The sequence below is a fragment of the Diadema antillarum genome, unplaced genomic scaffold, assembly GCF_040938485.1.
Source record: "Diadema antillarum isolate AM-2024a unplaced genomic scaffold, OU_Dant_1.0 scf00000017, whole genome shotgun sequence".
Taxonomy (NCBI): domain Eukaryota; kingdom Metazoa; phylum Echinodermata; class Echinoidea; order Diadematoida; family Diadematidae; genus Diadema; species Diadema antillarum.
In genome coordinates, this window is record NW_027270906.1 from 2238804 (window position 1) to 2258542 (window position 19739).

The following is a 19739-nucleotide window of genomic DNA, read 5'->3' on the forward strand; positions in this document are numbered from 1 at the left end:
GTTTTCCCGCTCCGATTCGCTGCATTTCTACTCGGTAATTCGCTAGTGTACGTCGCGGTAGCGTTCGCGCCATGCGTCCATTGTCTTGTATGCCAGAATAGAAAGGGTATACACTCATTTACACCTGGAGTATTCATGTAGTACCCAAGGCAGTTCACTTTACCCCTTTTCTCCCTCTCGTTTTTCTCAAAACGCAAAAATTTTGTACACTTAACTATGTCCCAGTAGGTATTAATTATCCGAACATGAAATGTTTTTGTAAATCCGAATATTCTGACGTTAATTATTCCGAAGCGGTATTAAAACCTGGGCCCTTTCTAGAAAATTACAATGCAACTAATAATGCAACTCAAAAAAAAATGAAATGCAGGTGTATGAAATCACACGCAACTTTTGCATTTAAACGCAAGTGCGTTGCTGAAAAGACTTGCGTCTGATAATCATATGAAACTAGAAAATAAATGTACGAACCTGAAACTCAATTGCGTTTAGACGCAACTCTAAAAACCAAATATAAGTTCGTCAAATCACACTCAACGATGTATTTAAACGCAAGAGCGTTGCAGAGAAGACTTGCGGTTTTGTACAAAACTAGAAACTGCGTTTAAAAACATCTCTATACATCTACGGAAGTGCGTTATTGTTGAAAAGACTTGCATTACTTTTTTTATTTCGTAAGCAAAATTAGAAATTAAACGCAACTCTGAAAATCCAATGCAAGTCCATCAAATCACACGGAAAGCTGAAAGACGTGCGTTTGATAATCATACGAAACTAGAAAATTGTAGGGAACTTTTTTTTAACTCAATCGCGTTTAAACGCAACTCTAAAAATCAAATGCAAATCCATCAAATCACACGTAACGCTGTATTTAAACGCGAGAGCGGTGCAGAGCAGACTTACGGTTTTTGTACGGAACTATAAGAAACTGCATTTAAACGCAACTCTAAACATATACGGAGTTGTGTTATTGTTTAAAAGACTTGCATTATTTTTCATTTCGTAAGCAAAATAAGAAATCAAACGCAACTCTGAAAATCAAATGCAAGTCCATCAAATCACACGGAACGCTGAAAAGACTTGCGTTTGATAATCATACGAAACTAGAAAATTGTAGGGAACTCAATTGCGTTTAAACGCAACTCTAAAAATCAAATGCAAGTCCGTCAAATCACACATAACCCTGTATAAAAAACGCAAGAGCGTTGCAGAAAAGACTTGCGGTTTTTGTACGAAACTATGAGAAACTGCGTTTAAACGCATCTCTAAACATCTCCGGAAGTGTGTTATTTAAAAGATTTGCATTATTTTTCATTTCGTAAGCAAAATTAAAAATTAAACGCAATTCTGAAAATCAAATGCAAGTCCATCAATCACACGGAACGCTGAAAAGACTTGCGTTTGATAATCATACGAAACTAGAAAATTGTATGAAATTTAAACTCAATTGCGTTTAAACGCAACTCTAAAAATCAAATGCAAGTCCGTCAAATTACAAACAACGCTGTATTCAAAAAGCAAAAGCGTTGCAGAAAAGACTTGCGGGTTTTGTCCGAAACTAGAAACTGCGTTTAAACGCATTAAAATTTACGGAAGTGAGTTATGGTTGAAAAGGCTCGCATTATTTTTTTATTTCGTAACGGAACTTCCGCCGTGACCGAACTTAGTCTGCACTTGCAGGGGAAAGACATCGCAACATTCACACGTTTCAAACTGCCGAAACGCATGCTGCTTCACAAAATGTCAATGAAAAAATGACAACGAATTATTGTTAAAGTTCGCTATGCCGAAGGTTTAAATCTCAGCCCAAAGTTGAATTAGTCCGACAATGGAAAGAGGTTTGTTTTTACGAAGGTTATAGTAGTCCGAAAGATGTCGTTTTCAAACAAACTTTTCTTCTTCTTTTTATTTCAGACGGGCCCGCGCCGTACAGAGCGGTAATGTTACGAATCGGAGCGCGAGAACAATTCATTTTCAGAGTATGGCAATACAAATTTTAAACAGAACAAAAAAAAAATATGGCGACTTAGGGAAGGAAAATCACACATATTTCAACTCAGTCGGCACTGAAAAATTATCTCGACAAAATCATGCGAAATCACACGCATATCTTCGCAGCAACGCACTTGAATTTAAATCGCAAAGTTTAATGCAATTTTGGGGAATTTGCGTTTGATATTTCAAATTAAGTTTAAAAAGTAAAGTGTCTAGAAACGGGCCTAGGTTTCCGATCCCGCTCTCTCAAAATCTCTCTAGAGATTTGGAAATTGTGCGTTGTCGTTACTAACCCGCGCGAGATTTATGCATGAACTAAAACATTATTGTTGCTGATATCAGTAGGCATGTTTTGGCGGCAAAATGAATAAGATTTAGGTAGCGATCCCCATCGTGATCCAAATGTATACTCTGTACAGGGGAAATTAGTTTTCATTTATAAGTCGACAAAATGTCGACTTACGCGTAAGTCGACATTCGCGTAAGTCGACGTGTTTTGCTCAGTCCCGATTATGTCGACTTACGCGAGGTTGACTGTACTACACACTATTATACGCCTTACATACCAACGTTTATTGTAATTACATTGTTTTTGTGTTAAGCCATCTCGACCATGGTCCACAGAACCTGAGGGGACGGGGCTATGAAAAGAAGAAGAAGAAGAAGAAGAATCCAACAGAATAACCAACCAATCAACAACAAAACCTATCCCGTGGCCCTGCGTTGCACTTGAAGAGTTTGTTCGCAAAAACCGATAAGTCCATTTTTGTAGATTTTGAAGTACGGTCTCTGTCATAAAGTACAAAATAATACCTTTTAAATGATATATTGGTCACTACATATAAAGGTACGTTTTTGAAGTTATGGTCAAAAGAAGCAAATATTTTCTTCTTATTCTCTTTATTTTTCTTGACCTTTAATCGCAAATATCTCCATATGGCAAATATGGACTTATCGGTTTTTGCGAAAAAACTCTTCACTTGGACACGACGATAAACCAGAGAGGCGGGAAGAGATATAAGCCAAGTCATAGGAAGTCAACTAGACAAGCCTATCTTCTTAGTCTTACAGGCGACTCCGCTATAACGAATTCCCCGGGGCCAGCATTGCTTTTCTCGTTACATCAAAATTTCGTTATATAGTCGAACTAATAAAGAATGTATAAGGATAAAGATGTGTAAAGATGTGTAGATAATAATTTTGGGACCTGAATTTTTTTTTATTCGTTTTAATAAAATTTTGTTGTAATGAAATCTCGCTATAACCGTGCGCACGTTATAACGGGAGCACACTATAGATTGGCGATGAAGGCAGGTTGAAGTGAAGACGACGGGCAAGCTTTCGACCCGGGCTTTCGACACCACCCTCAGCTGAAGACCGAAATAATCCACTATATAAGTCATGAAACCAAAAAGGGTGCATGCCTTTCAAAGGCAAGAACGAATACAAATACAAGTACAACGATGGTATCACGGACCTACACTCCGTTTTGTTTTGCCTTTAATAAAAGGCATCTAGCAGCCACGAGAAGGAGGCAACGGAAGGACTGGTGTTCAGTGAAGAATTTGTGCAAGAAAAAATGTCGTTCGACGGCACTTGTCTGTCGTTCGATCATGGAAAGCTCCCTCATACGACGGCTTTCAGACAATGTCATCGCATCCTACTTCCTAGTATGACCGCAAGGCATTCTGGCTGGGTACTTTTCAGTACAGTATAAATAGCTCGGACTTATGAACCCTTACTACTACAATATATGTATGCCACTAATCTAAAATACCACTACATGTAGTATCTTGTGCAATGTAATTGTCGGTGTCAGCGGGGACATTGGTGGGAGGGATTTATCTGTGCACTTGTCTTCTAGTGTTACTTTGAATAAGCATGTTTGTGTGTTTGTTTGTCTGTGTGTAAGGGTGTGTGTGTGTGTGTGTGTGTGTGTGTGGGTGTGTGTGTGTGACTGTGTGAGTGTTAGAATGCATGTTAGCCAGTGGCCTGATGTATGCAAGTCCATGAAGACTAAGCTGAGTGTAAGCAGTGGCTCAGCAATAACACAAACAAGAAAGAGTGAACAAATAGTATAAGTAGATAAAATGCATTATACACTCCCACACACCAATATTATGTAATTAATCAATAATAAAAAACACTAAATTCCTATTCAAGACGAAATGAAATGCCACCTTTTCACTCTCACATCCCTTGCTGCTACTCATGGCACTCCGTACCAAACCCTAATACTGTACGTGTACTACAAATGTACCTTCACGACAGCTCTCATTGTGACTTGCTATAGTAAGTACCGTATGTCCCCCCAAAAAAATTACAACGGGACCCTCCGCAATGATATCTTTAAAAATATTGAATCAATCTAAATACAAATCCAGGGTATGAAACTATAAATCAATGACCACATCTTACAGAAAACCCCATTCAGTGGTCAAAGAGAAATGAGGAATTTTGTAGAGGATGTCGGGGATCCCCTCCCTCCAAGTTCTGTCTATTGTAGTCACGCACAAGATCATCGAAGTGATAAACTTGGAAGATCAGACTCACAACATGCTTTACAACAATCCACATTTCTCTGTGACCGCTTAACCAAATTGAATGGGGATTTCAGCAAAATAGAGCTAAAACGTTATATTTTAAGACCCTGAAGTAGCATTTAGACAATTTAATCATATTGGGTGTTATCAATGCAAAAATCTGATTGTAATTTTTTTGGGGACATACTGTATTCTGTACTGCTCTGTCACATCCTTCCTCCACATACTACAATGTATTGTACTTGTCCCCCTCTCACAATCCACTTTTAGAACACACATCTGCTAACCAGCAAATTGCGCAGTACAGTGCATTGTACCACCCTTCCATCGAAGACACTTCCTACATTAAATTTTAATCATCTTTACTGCCAGGTGCTTCCCATTCTTTTTTTTTCAGTCACTCTCGCTCGTATGTACAAAACACATCTTTAAGAAATTGTGGCACTTTATATCGCTTACTACAAATAAAGACAGCATACTACTTCTGTACCCACAAGCTCACACATGTCTAGTTTGATAGTGATAACTTATATTTTGTACCATGTTGTCTTGATCATGGCAGTGCTAAGTACCAAATAAGATATGACAAGGAAAGTCATACAAGGGCTGAAAAGACAAGGAGGTCATAGCTAATAAACAGGAGAATTATGTGCATGGAATTACAGGTAAAATCTTTTCTTATTTATTCTCAACACACACAATTTACAGTCATCCAGTGCATACTCTGTTATATGTGTACCACGTGGCAATTCCAATATTATAGTGAAAGCAATATCATCAAAAACAGGAGAATGTCACAGATCAAGAAGGACAGAATCTAAGAAATATAAAACTAAATTTGAGAGGATGCAAGACAACTCAATTGCTATCCATTCTAAAAACAAATGAAAGGAAGAAAAGATGAATGAAGTATCAATAAATCATTCATTCATTGACATCATTAGCTATCAGTAGGTGCTCTTTCTAACATTAGCCACATGGAAAATTAATTTTTGTTTTGTTTTTTTGTAGCCAATATCTCATAATCATTCACACAGAATTTCAAAGTATGAGAGGACTAACATGCAGTGATCAAGCTCATTGTGCTCAATAACATAGACACAAAAACATAAGGAGAGACAGACACACTAACACAAACACAAATAAGAACATACACACAAATGCATGCACTGACATATCTCTGCACTGGCCAACTTAAAAATGTGAAAATCAAAGCTACTTTTTCATATTATTACAACAAGAGGATTTTTGTCACATTTTGAATACATGTATATATGCAGCCTATATAAAGACACAATCCATACCCCCAGTACTTATTGATGTTTGTTGAAGATCACTTCTAGTATAGTGCACAGTAAGTGTCGCACACGTAAAACTATAATTGATGTGCAAAACATTAGCCTGGAACATTATGATTTTCCTTGGTAATCCCATTTTTTTTAAAATATGAGTATAAGCCTAAGGGAACTAACTTAATTGCAATTGAAATAGATTATGAAACTTACACGAATCATAAATACATGCAGCTATTTCATTTGTAAGCAAAATGTCATCAACCACTATAAATATGTGTGATTTAATACAATATACCTGGGTAATTAGCCTTTTGTCACACACAAAAATAAACTCACAGCTAGATATCTTTACTCATTAAACCCTCTCTAGTGCAGTCCAGCATATGAATTGAATCTACTGGGAAGAGGATAGATAAGATAGTACCAAGGTCTGTAATACAATGCATAATTTGTGATAAATATTCTAAAATATTCACAAGACGATTCCCGGCCTATGCTCCTGCAAGATGGTCCAAGATTCTGTGTCCCTCCACCTCATCACTGCACCTCATCTCGACAGTGATCTACATCCAATGATGCATTATCTGTGCAGCTGAGTGATCTTTCTCCATCCCTTGCAGGACACACTACAAAGAGAAACAAAATGTAACATTGCTTCTTTATAAGAAATTTAGCAACTGTAAGACAAATGAAACGACAAAGAAAGAAAAACTAAAATTGTTCTCAGATCTTTTTAATTGGACTATAAGACTGATGCCTGCCCCTTGAGCCGACATATTTCTAATATATTCAATTACCATACACAATGAATTAAATGCTAATAGCTCCTCACCATGCTTGAGTGCAAATATTAATCTAACAAGTTGCACTCACCCCAACATTTTCACCATCGATCAATTTCATATAGATATGAGGTACACAAATACACACACAGGGTTGCACTGTATAGACAAATGACCATGTTCCTTGTAATAGGGATGATATGGGCATCATGACCTAAATACAGTGCACTTCCGTTATAACAAACATGGTTATAACAAAATTATTGTTACAATGAAATCAAAATTTGGGTCCCAAAATTACCATGTTGTACTCTAAACTGTTCGGTTATAACAAAATTTCGGAACAACGACTTGGTTACAACGGAAAAAATACCGCTCCCACGGACTTCGTTTGATGGCAGTACAATGTAACATGATGACAATGTCCATCAAAGGACCCGTCATTTTATGCTACTGAAATCCCTCCCCCCCTTTCTGTCAGGAGAGTAAATACAATTTTCCACTACTCTCGATAATATTTTGAGGATGAGGTAATGAATGCCTTAATGCAAACAACCCTTGTTATCTCAAAGTTGTGCGGCTCCTCTATTTATAGAAGCAGCTCACTCTGCTTGCAGTTTGGCATCCACAGTACTAAGGAACGTCACTTAAGCCATTACAGTACTGAGATATTATACTTAACCTGTTGAAGGCTAGTCCCGAGTATACTTGGGTAGGTGTCTATGGGAAATGCGTGTTATAGCGAAATCAGCCTGTCCTCAAATCCAATGGGTTAATCTAGCCAATCAATGACTCTTCACAAGCATTACCTTACCTACGTGCCAAGGCTTGCAGAGTATCAGCAGAAATGAAGTCATCTAGTCATCGTCCTCCGGAACAAAGATGTCATACTCTTCTAGAAATGCTGCTCCCTCTTTGCTGATCGTCGCACCGATGTACAGGAATGGAAATATCACCGTGATGACCTTTGGTAGCCCAAACCTCACAGTGGATGGTGAAGGGAGGACTCCCCCTGTCTCGGTGATGCATTTGTGCCTGACAAACTGCTGAAAGCACGCCTACACAATCATTAAAGATAAAATAAGAAAGAAATACAAAACAATAATAGCATACAAATGTAGCTCCTTCTGGTGACAGAAGTTGTGCATCAAACTACCCAGACTAAAAGCAGTTTCAAATGCTCAGTCATGCCACAGCACTGTTCATATTAAAGCCCAAGACTTTTCATGTGTAAAAGCACAAAATAGAGAATGTTGTTACCTATGATATATGACAGCATTATACTCAATACTGTACTGCACTGCTGGTGTGGAAGTGGCTGATATTTCATAGTCACTGATATTCATGTTCATGTGCATAATTCACAACACAGCTCATGGATATCCAGATGAAACGTTAAGTGCCACTTGTAGATCTGCTTTCATTTGTGGTAAAGTACCAAAAAGTTGACATCTACAGTTGTGCAAAAATAAAAAATAAAAAAAAAATAAGGAGAAAAAAAAGTGCAATGTACTGCAAAAACTGGCACACATGTATAAAAATGTAAAAATCTCTCCCTAGTTTTTTTTTTTCAAGCCCATGATGCAATTGCAACATGTACCCAAGGTCCAGGGTGATGCCCGCGGATGCCTAGGATTTTATAGAATAAAGGAATAGCTCATGACTATAAACCTCCTTCACATTGTGGTTGGGGGAAAATATTATTTCATTATTCAAATTACCCTTTTTGTATGTCAGTGACAAGTCGACTCGAGGGCAGCGGGGGAATGTGCGCTTTTCATTTAAAAAAAAAAATGAAATTTTGTGGAATTCTTGGTTTCGACCTGTCTTTTTTTTTTCATCCTTCCCTTACTGTGACATCATGTATATCTGCCCTTTTATTCTCCTTATCCAGCAATAACAGCATTTGAATTCCAGCAAAACTTTGAAAATTTAAACCATTTTGAACGAATTGTTCAATTTTCCTCAAAATGGTTAAATGCAGGCCTAGATTCTAAATCTACACAGCCTAGTCAAATTTCACCTGTTCACTGGTGAGTTTGGCTCAGTAATCGGTAGCGCGTCTGCCTAACGATCCTAAGTGCCCGGATTCGAACCCGAGTCTGGACTGAGCAATGTTGTGTGTAAGCATACTGTCCCCTCTAGCTGCGAGCAAGAGGCAAAATACTCTGTCCCTCGGATAGGACATAAAATGGAGGTCCCGTGTATGAGAGAGTAACAACAACTCATGCACATAAAAGATCCCGCTTCATTCATTCATCGCAAAGAATCATCATCGGAACAGAAACCTCGCTCAACGACAGCATTCATACCTCCGAAATATTTCCCAGTACATATGACGTCTTCCGCAAGGATCGTGCTGATGGTTACGGAGGTGTACTTATAGCCATTAACAAGAGATACACTTGTGGGCACATACCAAGCAGATCGGAGTGTGAAGCTTTATTCACTGAGCTACCTCTCAGAGGAAACAAGACCCTCATAGTTGGAGCACTGTATCGACCTCCATCAAGCTCTCTTCAGTACACTGACGATCTCTGCAATGAAATTGAAAACCTTTGCAACAAGCATAAGAATGCTGTTTTGTGGCTCGGAGGTGACTTGAATCTCCCTGACATCAAATGGGACACCCAAGCAGTAGAGGGAAACCAATATACTCATGCTATCGGCAATCGCTTCCTTGAAATGATTGGCAACTGCGGTCTTCAGCAGATGGTCACTTTCCCAACCAGACACAACAAGACTCTTGATCTGTTCCTCTCAAACAGACCATCACTTGTGAATAGATGTACTGCCCACCCAGGAATCAGTGATCATGACATTATTGTGGTAGACTCTGATGTCTCTCCAAAGAGAAGGAAACCTGTCAAGAGAAAAATACACCTCTGGAAAAATGCTGATCTCCGCAACATGAAAAATGACTGCGTCGTCTTTCAGAAGAACTTCATTGAGAATTTTTCTGTAACCAGTCCTGTTCCAGAGATGTGGTCCGAGATTAAACAGTTCCTTCTACAGCTTCTTGACAAACATGTCCCATCCAGGATGACATCCACCAGATTTAACCAACCCTGGATCACCACTTCTGTGAAGCGGCTCACCAGAAGGAAGAAACGCAGCTTCGTACGTGCAAGAAAATCCCAAAAGCAGAAGGACTTTCTGGAATACCTGAACTTAAAGAAACAAACCAGGATTGCCTGTAAGGAAGCATACAACAACTACCTTACTGACATTGTAAGTCCAGAATCCAAAAGTAATCCAAAGCGATTCTGGAGCTTCATCAATAGCAAACGTTGCGAACGTACTGGAGTAGCTCCTTTAAAATCTCCTGAAGGGATAACATACACAGATGGACATACCAAAGCTGAGATCCTGAATGACCAGTTCATTTCAGTGTTCAATAAGAATGAAAACCTACACAACATCAAGGACAAAGGCATCAGCCCTCATACTGCCATGGAAAATATCACTATCTCAGCAGCTGGTGTCCTTAAGCTCCTCTCTGGACTACAGACTCACAAAGCCACAGGACCAGATGGACTCCCAGCTAGACTGCTGAAAGAGCTTGCTTTGGAGCTGACCCCCATCTTCACAATCTTCTTCCAAGCATCACTGAACCAAGGTGAAATCCCAGAGGACTGGAGGAAAGCAAATGTGGCTCCTGTCTTTAAAAAAGGAGAAAGGAACAAGGCTGAGAACTATTGGCCGATCTCTCTGACCTCCATCTCATGCAAAGTGTTGGAACACATTGTCAGCAGTAGCATAATGAATCACCTTGAAGAGAAAAACATCTTATCAAACGCACAACATGGCTTCCGAAAAAAAAACGCTCCTGTGAGTCACAACTCATCTTGGCTATTCAAGATCTTGCTAAAGGGATTGATGACAAACAGCAACATGATGTATTACTGCTGGATTTCTCCAAGGCGTTTGATGTGGTCCCACACTCAAGACTTCTGTACAAACTGCACTTCTATGGCATTCAGGATAAAACCCATGACTGGATCTCTGCCTTCCTCCGCAATCGCACCCAACAAGTCACCCTAGAAGGAGTTTCATCAACCACAGGCCATGTAACTTCAGGCGTTCCACAAGGTAGTGTCCTCGGACCCTTGCTATTTCTTCTATATGTCAACGACCTACCAGAATGCATATCTCCAGATACTTGGTACCACTGTACGCTTATTTGCAGATGACTGCATGTTGTACCGTAAAAACATCAAGTCTGAGGCAGACACAGTCAAGTTACAACAGGATCTTGACTCATTACAGCAATGGGAGGAAGACTGGCTCATGCAATTCAACCCCAAGAAATGCCAAACTCTTCATGTAACCAAAAAGAGACGTCCGATAATCAAGTCCTATAACATCCATGGTCAGATCCTCGATCAAGCTGATACTGCAAAGTATCTTGGTGTCCATCTCACTCAAAACTTGAACTGGAACCATCACATCAATGTCATAACAAAGAAAGCAAACTCAACCAGCGCCTTCTTACAACGCAACATCAGGTCATGTCCAAGAAACACAAAGGAGTTGTGCTACAAAGCACTGGTACGCCCCATAATGGAATATGCATGCACCGTTTGGGACCCGCTCACTCAAGACAATATACACAAGCTCGAGATGGTGCAACGTCGCTATGCTCGCTTCATCTGCAATGACTACAGACGAACAAGCAGTGTTGCAGCCATGCTCCACCAGTTACATTGGCCTACACTTCAAGAGCGCAGGGCTCAATTTAAGGTAGTAATGCTGTACCGCATCAAGTACTCACTCATTGACATACCCCCAGATATCATACACCCTTCTTCATCAACATCACTCCGCGGACACTCTCACAAGCTCTTTATTCCATATGCACGAACTGTTAGCTACCAAAGGACTTTCTTCCCAGACACAACCAGACTATGGAATGCTCTGCCCCAGGATACCTTCAACTGCACCACTTTAGCTCAGTTTAAGCAAGTGGTGCAGGATATTCAACTCCGCTAGAAGGGAATGGGATGTTTTTAGCTGCACCCTAGAAAATGTAGTCATTTGAACCTGCACTGTACATAAACACCTCCACACCATGCCTGCCAACAGTACGACAATACACCAAAGGTGGACTGTACTGAACAGGAAGAAGAAGAAAAAAAAGAGTAGGGTGTTTAACCCGGTGAAGTGGTGCCACCGCCACCTCACATCCAACTGGACCCCGTGGAAGACCAGCTTAACGTAGCTGAATATTTATATGGGCTACCCAGCCAGCCATCTTCTCAGATGGAAGTGAACAAACAAACAAACTGACACTGCATTGTCTGAATCACACTTTTGATGTATTTTTCCAATGTTGTGAATTAGAAAAAACGTCTAGATTCTAGGAACTGAAATTATCGCAAGCTGATTTCGTCTTTCCTTGCCAAACTACTGCGTGTGTAGACATAGATCTAACGTTAGTATATGGTTAGACTCGAGTGTAAACTACTTTACTAACTACACTAGCCGTGCTACTACCGTAGAGTAAATTTAGTACGTATCGACCTAAGTACTGGTATATGGTACTGTAGACTGGTAGAACTCTACCTGAAAAAAAAAACCAACCAAACACAACATTTACCACGTACTGTTACAAATAATCTATATAGGGCATGCACTATATAGGTTGCCTAGATGTACATCAAGTAGACGGGGTCAATATGTAGGCCAAGCCAAAGACCTACACTTTTGTAACTAATTTACGTCGGACTCAGGGACAGTATTCAAAAAAGGTTGAGAGGCACGCTTTGCAATAACTAACACTAAATACAGTACACGGGACTGTGTCGATGGATAGCTACACACCCATACAACTGCTGCTGCTGTATGTTTTCTTTTACACAAAAAGTAATGCCAAATCAAATGGGACCACGTTTTTTCCTGGGAGAACCATGACAGCCCATCTCATGAAATCAACATACCCTTTGGCTTGTATTACATAGGCCCGCTGAGTGCCTCATCAGTGAAAATACGCTCTTTCCAATCGCAGCCATTGTTTCTTCGATCCGCTCTCTCGCTGATATACTGTACTCAGTGTACAATCAATGTACATACACTTTACATGTACGTACTGTTTTTATACAGATAATGAACGTACATCCGTATTGCGCAAAGATCCTAGGATCTTTTTTCGTGAGGGTTTAATTTTCGTGAATTTCGTGGATCGCGCTGTGGGCCGCGGTTTTAAATCGCGAAAACAATAGCTCGAGAACATGTCATCATCATCATCATCATCATCATCATCATTATATCATCATCATCATCATCATCATCATCATCATCATCATCGTCATCATCGTTATCATCGTCATCATCATCATCATCATCGTCATCATTCTTACCATCATCATGATCATCATTGTCATCATCACTATCATTAGGCCTATATCATCATCATCATCATCATTGAATGCATGGGCGGATCCAGGAATTTCGTAAAGAGGGGTGCCTTTACAAAATTAAAGGGGTGGGGCGCACGCCCCGTTTTTTCTTTTTGATTTATTTTGTTTTAACAAAAAATAAAGGGGGCGCGCCCACTCGGCGCGCCCCCTCCTGGATCCGCCACATGATCATCATCAAGGGCTTTTTACACTTGTGTTTCTTAACCCCGGACTTTCTCTGACCCAGGACTATCGTTAGTCCCGTACCAATTTTTTCAGCTTTTTACACTCGCCAATTAGTCCCGTACTATCTCTTGTCCGGGGCTAAGGAGAAAACTAACCTTTTTACACTCATATTTCTTAGCCCCGGACTTTCCAAACCACATGAATATTCATAATTACGCTGTGTACTGTATGCGTACACGCACGCACCGGCAGCACTTGATAACCTCGTTTCTGATTGGTCAGTGAGGGTCGCACTTCGTCTCCGTCGCTTAGCCCAGGATTATTTTTTCGTTCTGTTTACACTCACTTGCTTGGCACCGCAATTGCGGTGCTAACCCCTGCTATTTTGCAGGGCCAGATAGTACCGTACTATCGGTGGGGCTAGCCCACTTTGGCAAAAACGAGTGTAAACAGAAAGTGGGCTATAAAGGATAGTCCCGTACCAACGGTGGGGCTAAGGCCCCCCTTAGCCCCACCGTTGGTCCGGGGCTAAGCAAAAATTTACAAGTGTAAAAAGCCCTAAAGGGTCTTGTCATCGTCACAAAATGACACACAGCGATTTGGCAAGCCAAACCAAACAAAGCATTTTTTTTTTTGAGTGTCCATAATGCTTGAAGACATGATTACATCTGCTCGAATAGCATGTACATGTTTATGCTCGTTTGTGCGTATGTACGTGTGTGCATCAAAGGGATAATAATATTACACCACCCTATAAAATCTCTTTGGTGTGCATCAAAGAGATTACACCATGCACTTAAAAAAAAAAAAACCACACCATTTCCATATGTTTTTTTTTTTTCTGGTGCCACTTCCGGGGTGAAAAAAAGTGTGTGTGTGTGGGGGGGGGGGGGGGGGGGAATGGGCCCAAAGTGGTGGCCCAAAAGTCGATGGCCCAAAGTGTAGGCCCTACTAATTGTGCAAAAGAAGAAGAAGAAGAAGAAGGAGAAGAAGAAAAAAAAAGTGGTTCCGCCGGCCCCGTAGGCCTATTGTGTACGTGTGGCGGTAGTCATAGCTATGGTCATACCATCTGTTTTCTATTTACATCAAGCTGACGATACACTTATACAGATTTATAAAGCCTTTATGATACAGTTTTGGTTAAGATGGGGCATGGCCGGCGCCAAGTTATCAAAGTGGGGGGGGGGGGGCACTTCCCGGTTTCAGCAGCTAACACACACACACACAAAGGCCTTCAGCGCAACGTGTGTGCCACTGCCGGGGTTTTAAGCTGACCAAGAAAAAAAAAGGGGGGGGGGGAGGGGAAATGCTCCAAAAAAAAGGCACTAAATAATGCGCTCACAATTCAAGGTTCCATATTTCTAGTGCCACTTCTGGGGTTAAAAAAAGAAAAAAAAAGAAGAAAAAAAAAAGGTGTGGGTGGGGGGGGGGGGGCAAAGAAGCGACACCCTGTGTAGGCCTATTCCTATGTAGGACTGGTCCTATGGTGCAAAAAAAGTGGAGGCCGGTGGGGTGGGGGAGGGGGGAGGCAAAGTTATACCCTATGTATGGTGCAAAAAGTGTGTACACGTGTGTGTGTGTGTGGGGGGGGGGGGGGGCTCCCCCCCCCTCCCGTTCCGCCAGTTCTGTGGAGATTCAGGCCTTGACTTTTTGGGAGTCGTAATTAGAAACCATAAAATACATGAATATTGGGGAGCACAGGGGTCTACAATTCGAAGAGGAATATATAGGTTTGATGAAAATCATGTTTATAAATGGCTGAGATATCAAATAAAGAGAAAGAGGGGGAGAGAGGGAGAGAGAGAGAGAGAGAGGGAGAGGGAGGGGAGAAAATTATATTTACAGTAAAGGTAAAACGAAGAGAGTGGTCCCAACAAAGGACATGTTTCTATATCTCAGCCATTTCAAAACCGATCTTCATGAAATAAACATTGAATTCCTCTTAGAATTTAGTATGTTCTTTCATAGTGCTCTGCGCGATATCAAATGAGTGAAAGAGCGCCCTCTGGAGTACAAGTATCGTTCTTTACAACAGAAATTATCACGTAGGTAGACGAGAGGATCTAAAAATGCTACAAAATCCTCAAATATCTAGTCAATCCGTGTAGACAGTGTCCTTTAAACTACACGAACATGATCTTAAAACTATGAAGAACATAATGGTGTGCGGGTTTTGCCATATTTTGGGGGAATCATATAACTTTTCGATTGTATTGTGTGTCATGAATTGGTGATATGAAGGAGGACACGGGCTTGGATGTTTTCAGCATAGGGTCTACCAGTGCACTGGTCTAGCTATGTGCGACGGGTAATGACAATCAATGGTAGTGACTAGGGGTAGTGCAGTGGGGAATGTGTGTGTATAATGTCATGCTGCTGGTCGATAGTCCGTGGTGACATGGCCTATGTTCAGTTCAGTTCAGTTCAGTTTAGTTTATTCAAACCAAATCAAACATAGCAAATTGTTACTACAAGACATAGACCGTTTCTATGGCAACTGCAAAAATTCAGAATGATAGGTTTGGGACCCCAGCCAGTGAGAGTGTCCCGGCTGTGAAGCACAGCTTGTTTTATTTCAGTTGTGGTCGGGGCCCCTGCTGGCCCTGGCTTTAAAGGACAAGTTCACCTTCATAAACATAAGGATTGAGAGAATGTAGCAATAAGATAGTAGAACACATCATTGAAAGTTTGAGGAAAATCAGATAATCCGTTCAAAAGTTATGAATTTTTGAAGTTTTTGTGCAGTAACCGCTGGATGAGAAGACTACTGCAGTGTATGAATAACTTAGATGTCACATGCGTACAACAATATAAGGAAAATCAACTAGGTCTATACACAGCCCAGTCGCTGTAGATTCTACATGGTTCGTCTGTTTTCGCATAGCGTAACAGTGTCTGGTCGGGCTAAAGGAAAATATAAAGAGAATTTCACAAAATTCCATCTTTTGAAAAAAGTAGGGCTCTACACATTCCCCTGACTCGTTACCGACAAATGTTATGGGTAATAATATTATTCCCCCTGCCTTTAGAAACAGGCAAACCAAGTGCTCTTCTATTACGCGAAAAAGTGAAAATATGTTGAATTTTCTTTTACATTTTCTTTATACTGTTGTACGCATATGACTCACAAGCTGTAGTAGTCTCCTCATCCAGCGGTTCCAACACAAAAATTTTAAAAATTCATAACTTTTGCATCGATTGTCCAATTTTCCTCAAACTTTCACTGATGTGTTCTACTAATAATTTTATTGTTGCATTCTCTCAATCCTTATGTTTATGAAGGTGAGCTTGTCCTCTAAGTTTAGGCTAACGTTAGGCTTTACACAAGATACACTAACTTTGTCAGTATATGGCAAGGTGTAGCATATTTACATGGAGTAGATTTCTATAAGTTACATATGTACCAATTGTACAACATAATAAATGCCATAAATGCAGACAAGTATGGTTGGATGTTCATCACACCGACCACCTAACGTTTTTCTATCAATAGAAACATGAAAAATCTCACAATGTGCCTGAAATTTTACTCGCGTGTGGAGGAAATACTCTGGATTTACAAGCGCGCACTGAAAATGCGACCTGAGGTACGCGCTCTAGATGGTGGCTTCGAACGCGTGGGGTGTCATTTTTTCTGCACTCAGTTGCCCTGTAAACCGACCACCCTAACAGTTCGTATAAAGCGCACTTAAATGCATTCTTTCGACAAGCTGCTGTTTTTTTCTAGCCGTCATTTTTTCCCCAATGATATTTGAATATATTTTGAATCCTTCGATATTACTTTTGAAGGACTGTTTGCCGAATTTGAATTGATTTTCATGAGGAAACTTTTCATCGTAAAATATAATTGAAATAAATTAGAGGAGTCGGTTTGTTTTTTTCACATTCATTTCTCGTTTCTGCTTCAACTCGTACGGTCGTAGCGGGCGACAAAATGATTACGTCGTGTGTATGTGTAACGTGTGTGCATGATCGTACAAGTGGCGGAGTTTGAGAGAGCGGCATAATGACAATTTTGCGGTCAAAATCGTCAAATTTATTACGGAAGGATACTCTACATATAACGAGTCAGCAAAGGTAGGCCTAGTTATATGTAGTTACACGATAGATCTTATTCAATTTTGCTAAATTTCGGTAATTTAGAGGGAATACTTACTTGTTTTCGCCTCATTTTACTCGGTAGCGTAGCCCAGTGAAGAATCGAACACCATTGCGCGTAGTCCCATGCGTACATTTTCTTTCTGTACGTGCAATGCCATTATAGAGCGCGGTCGGTTTCTATAGACACGGTCAGTGTGTTGAACACCAACCATACACGTGTACCACCTCCCCCATACACAACACAACACACGCACACACGCACACATGCACGCATGCTTACACACATGCACACATGCATGCACACTTCACACATGGCTACCTCCTCTCATTTTCTACATTCATGTACCTAATTTCAATCTGTTGAAAAGGTGTCTTACACAAAATTTTGAATCCAGACGGTGTAGTGGAATTGATTATATTACGGGGCAACTTATTCCACTCTTTAGCACAGACTATTCTGAATGAAGGTAGTTTGTGTTCTTGCATATGGCTGATGGATGAGGTTACTCTGGCGAGTATTATAACGATGGATGGAAGAATTTTCCACAGACACATCGGACAAAAATGTATATTGGAGAGATCGACATTTAAACATAAATATAAAGCATTGAAGAGAAACCATTTCATCAAACGGCAAAATATGTAGCTGCAAAAACAAAGGAGTACTAGGTGATCTACAGTTTGAATTTGTTATGTACCTGACAACTTTCTTTTGAAGAACATACAACTTTTGTACATAGTCCTAAACGTGTGTCCCCAAGCAATATTGCAATACATCAAATATGGCATAACAATTGCATTGTATAAAGTAACTAGGGTATACTGCTGGGGATGGAAGAAACGAAGTTTGGATATTGCACCAACACTGCAAGACACTTTAGTACATACGTTATGAATGTTATAGAATCGAAAGTTGGTTGGCTCGAGTGGTGTTTTCAGAAAGTGCTTCTACTAAGTAAATTCAGAGCCATACAGGCAATCCTGGGCTAGATTTAGAGGGCTAAATTTATGCTTTTACAGCACAGTCCTATCTTTTTTCGTATGATTGAATTGGACTCCTTGGAGGAGGCAAAAGAGGTGTTGCCAGCAAGGGCGCACACACCAGAAAAGATTGAAGAAAAAAATTAAGCAGTATGTATCAAAAACATGGCTGGTGTGCCACGCCCATGTTTTCAAAAGTGGGGGGGGGGCACTTTTTTTTTATAAATCTACTTATTCAGCCATGCCACTTCTGGGTTTCATAGCAAACATGCAAAAAAAAAAAGTCTTCAGGCCAAAAGCGGAAAGGCCTTGCCGCACCCGCACAAGTTTTCATTTTTTTTTTGTCTAGTGCCATGGGGGGGGGGGGGGGGGGGGGGGGGGGGGGCGAAGTGGTGACATCCTATGTAATCCTACTATCGTAGACAGGTCTCTATATGCATAGAATCCAGTACAAAAAAAAAGACAAGAAAGGGGGCTCGTATCGAGCCCCCCTCCAAAAAAAAAAGAAGTATGCGCGGGATTGTGTGCAGTACGCTTGAAACTTAGGAGGGTTACCACAACCAAGCAAAGTGAGGTGAAGACTAGCCCGGTTTTTTTTTTTGAAAATCTGAAGATTATAGACCTGTAGGAATAAGTGTTTGAAGTATCACCATGTTCCCCCCGCGCATGTCTCAGTTTTTGCTTTGTGTATTGGGCGCGGGGTGACGAGGTGCAGCAGGCTCCTTCCTTTGAGCACAACTAAATGACATCGTTCACATTTGAAAATGATAGCTACAAAGTTTTGGTATTGATCACTGAATTTGGTAGTGGTTCCATTTGAATCTTCAGCATTTTTTCCGTATGTGAGCGGGATTTCATAGAATTTCAGTAATGTAGTGTGAATAAAATATACACAAATGTTAGCTATGGTTATGTGCCGGACACTCAAATATGCCTACACAGTAGTAGAACGTTTCTAGTAGATTTCTAGTGTTACTGGGTAGTAAATAATAAGGGTTGTAATTTTGGTGTACATTCTACCAGTAAACTGCTCTTGAAATGATAAACGTAAAGAGTATTATTCATGTCAGAGGAAAATTTATTTATATTTTCAAGGCAAGTGAATGTTGTTTTCTATTAGAGATGTCATAGACCTACCACAAACAGTGTAGGTAATGCTTTCAGTAGATTATCAAGATGTTAAGTGACCCGTCATTGTCACTGTGGAATACCATGTAAGATAGCATTCATTGAAGCAGTCACAATCTCATGAGAGTCCAGTTTTGATTTTGTGATTACACTGATCTTTTCGTCATTGGCATTTCTAAGTGTCTATTACTGACAGAATTTAGAACCACACCCCCATGCATGGGATGCATGATCATTGGAACCGAGTGAACTGCTTTGTCAGTCCATGCTAATTTTATTTTGTTTGTGTGCTTTTGTCTCATTCACATTGATTGACTTTGTGAAACAGCA

The 19739-nt window shown here is 40.3% G+C and overlaps 1 long non-coding RNA gene across 1 annotated transcript; it reads right to left on the reverse strand.

Annotated features, from left to right (window-relative positions):
• Positions 1 to 6383: 6383 nt before the first annotated feature.
• LOC139726443 (uncharacterized) lies at positions 6384 to 12658 on the reverse strand. The gene is made up of 3 exons (XR_011710705.1): positions 12555 to 12658; positions 7430 to 7673; positions 6384 to 6459 (listed from the first exon to the last, which is right to left on the reverse strand). It is a non-coding gene; the product is annotated as an uncharacterized lncRNA (long non-coding RNA).
• Positions 12659 to 19739: the final 7081 nt, after the last annotated feature.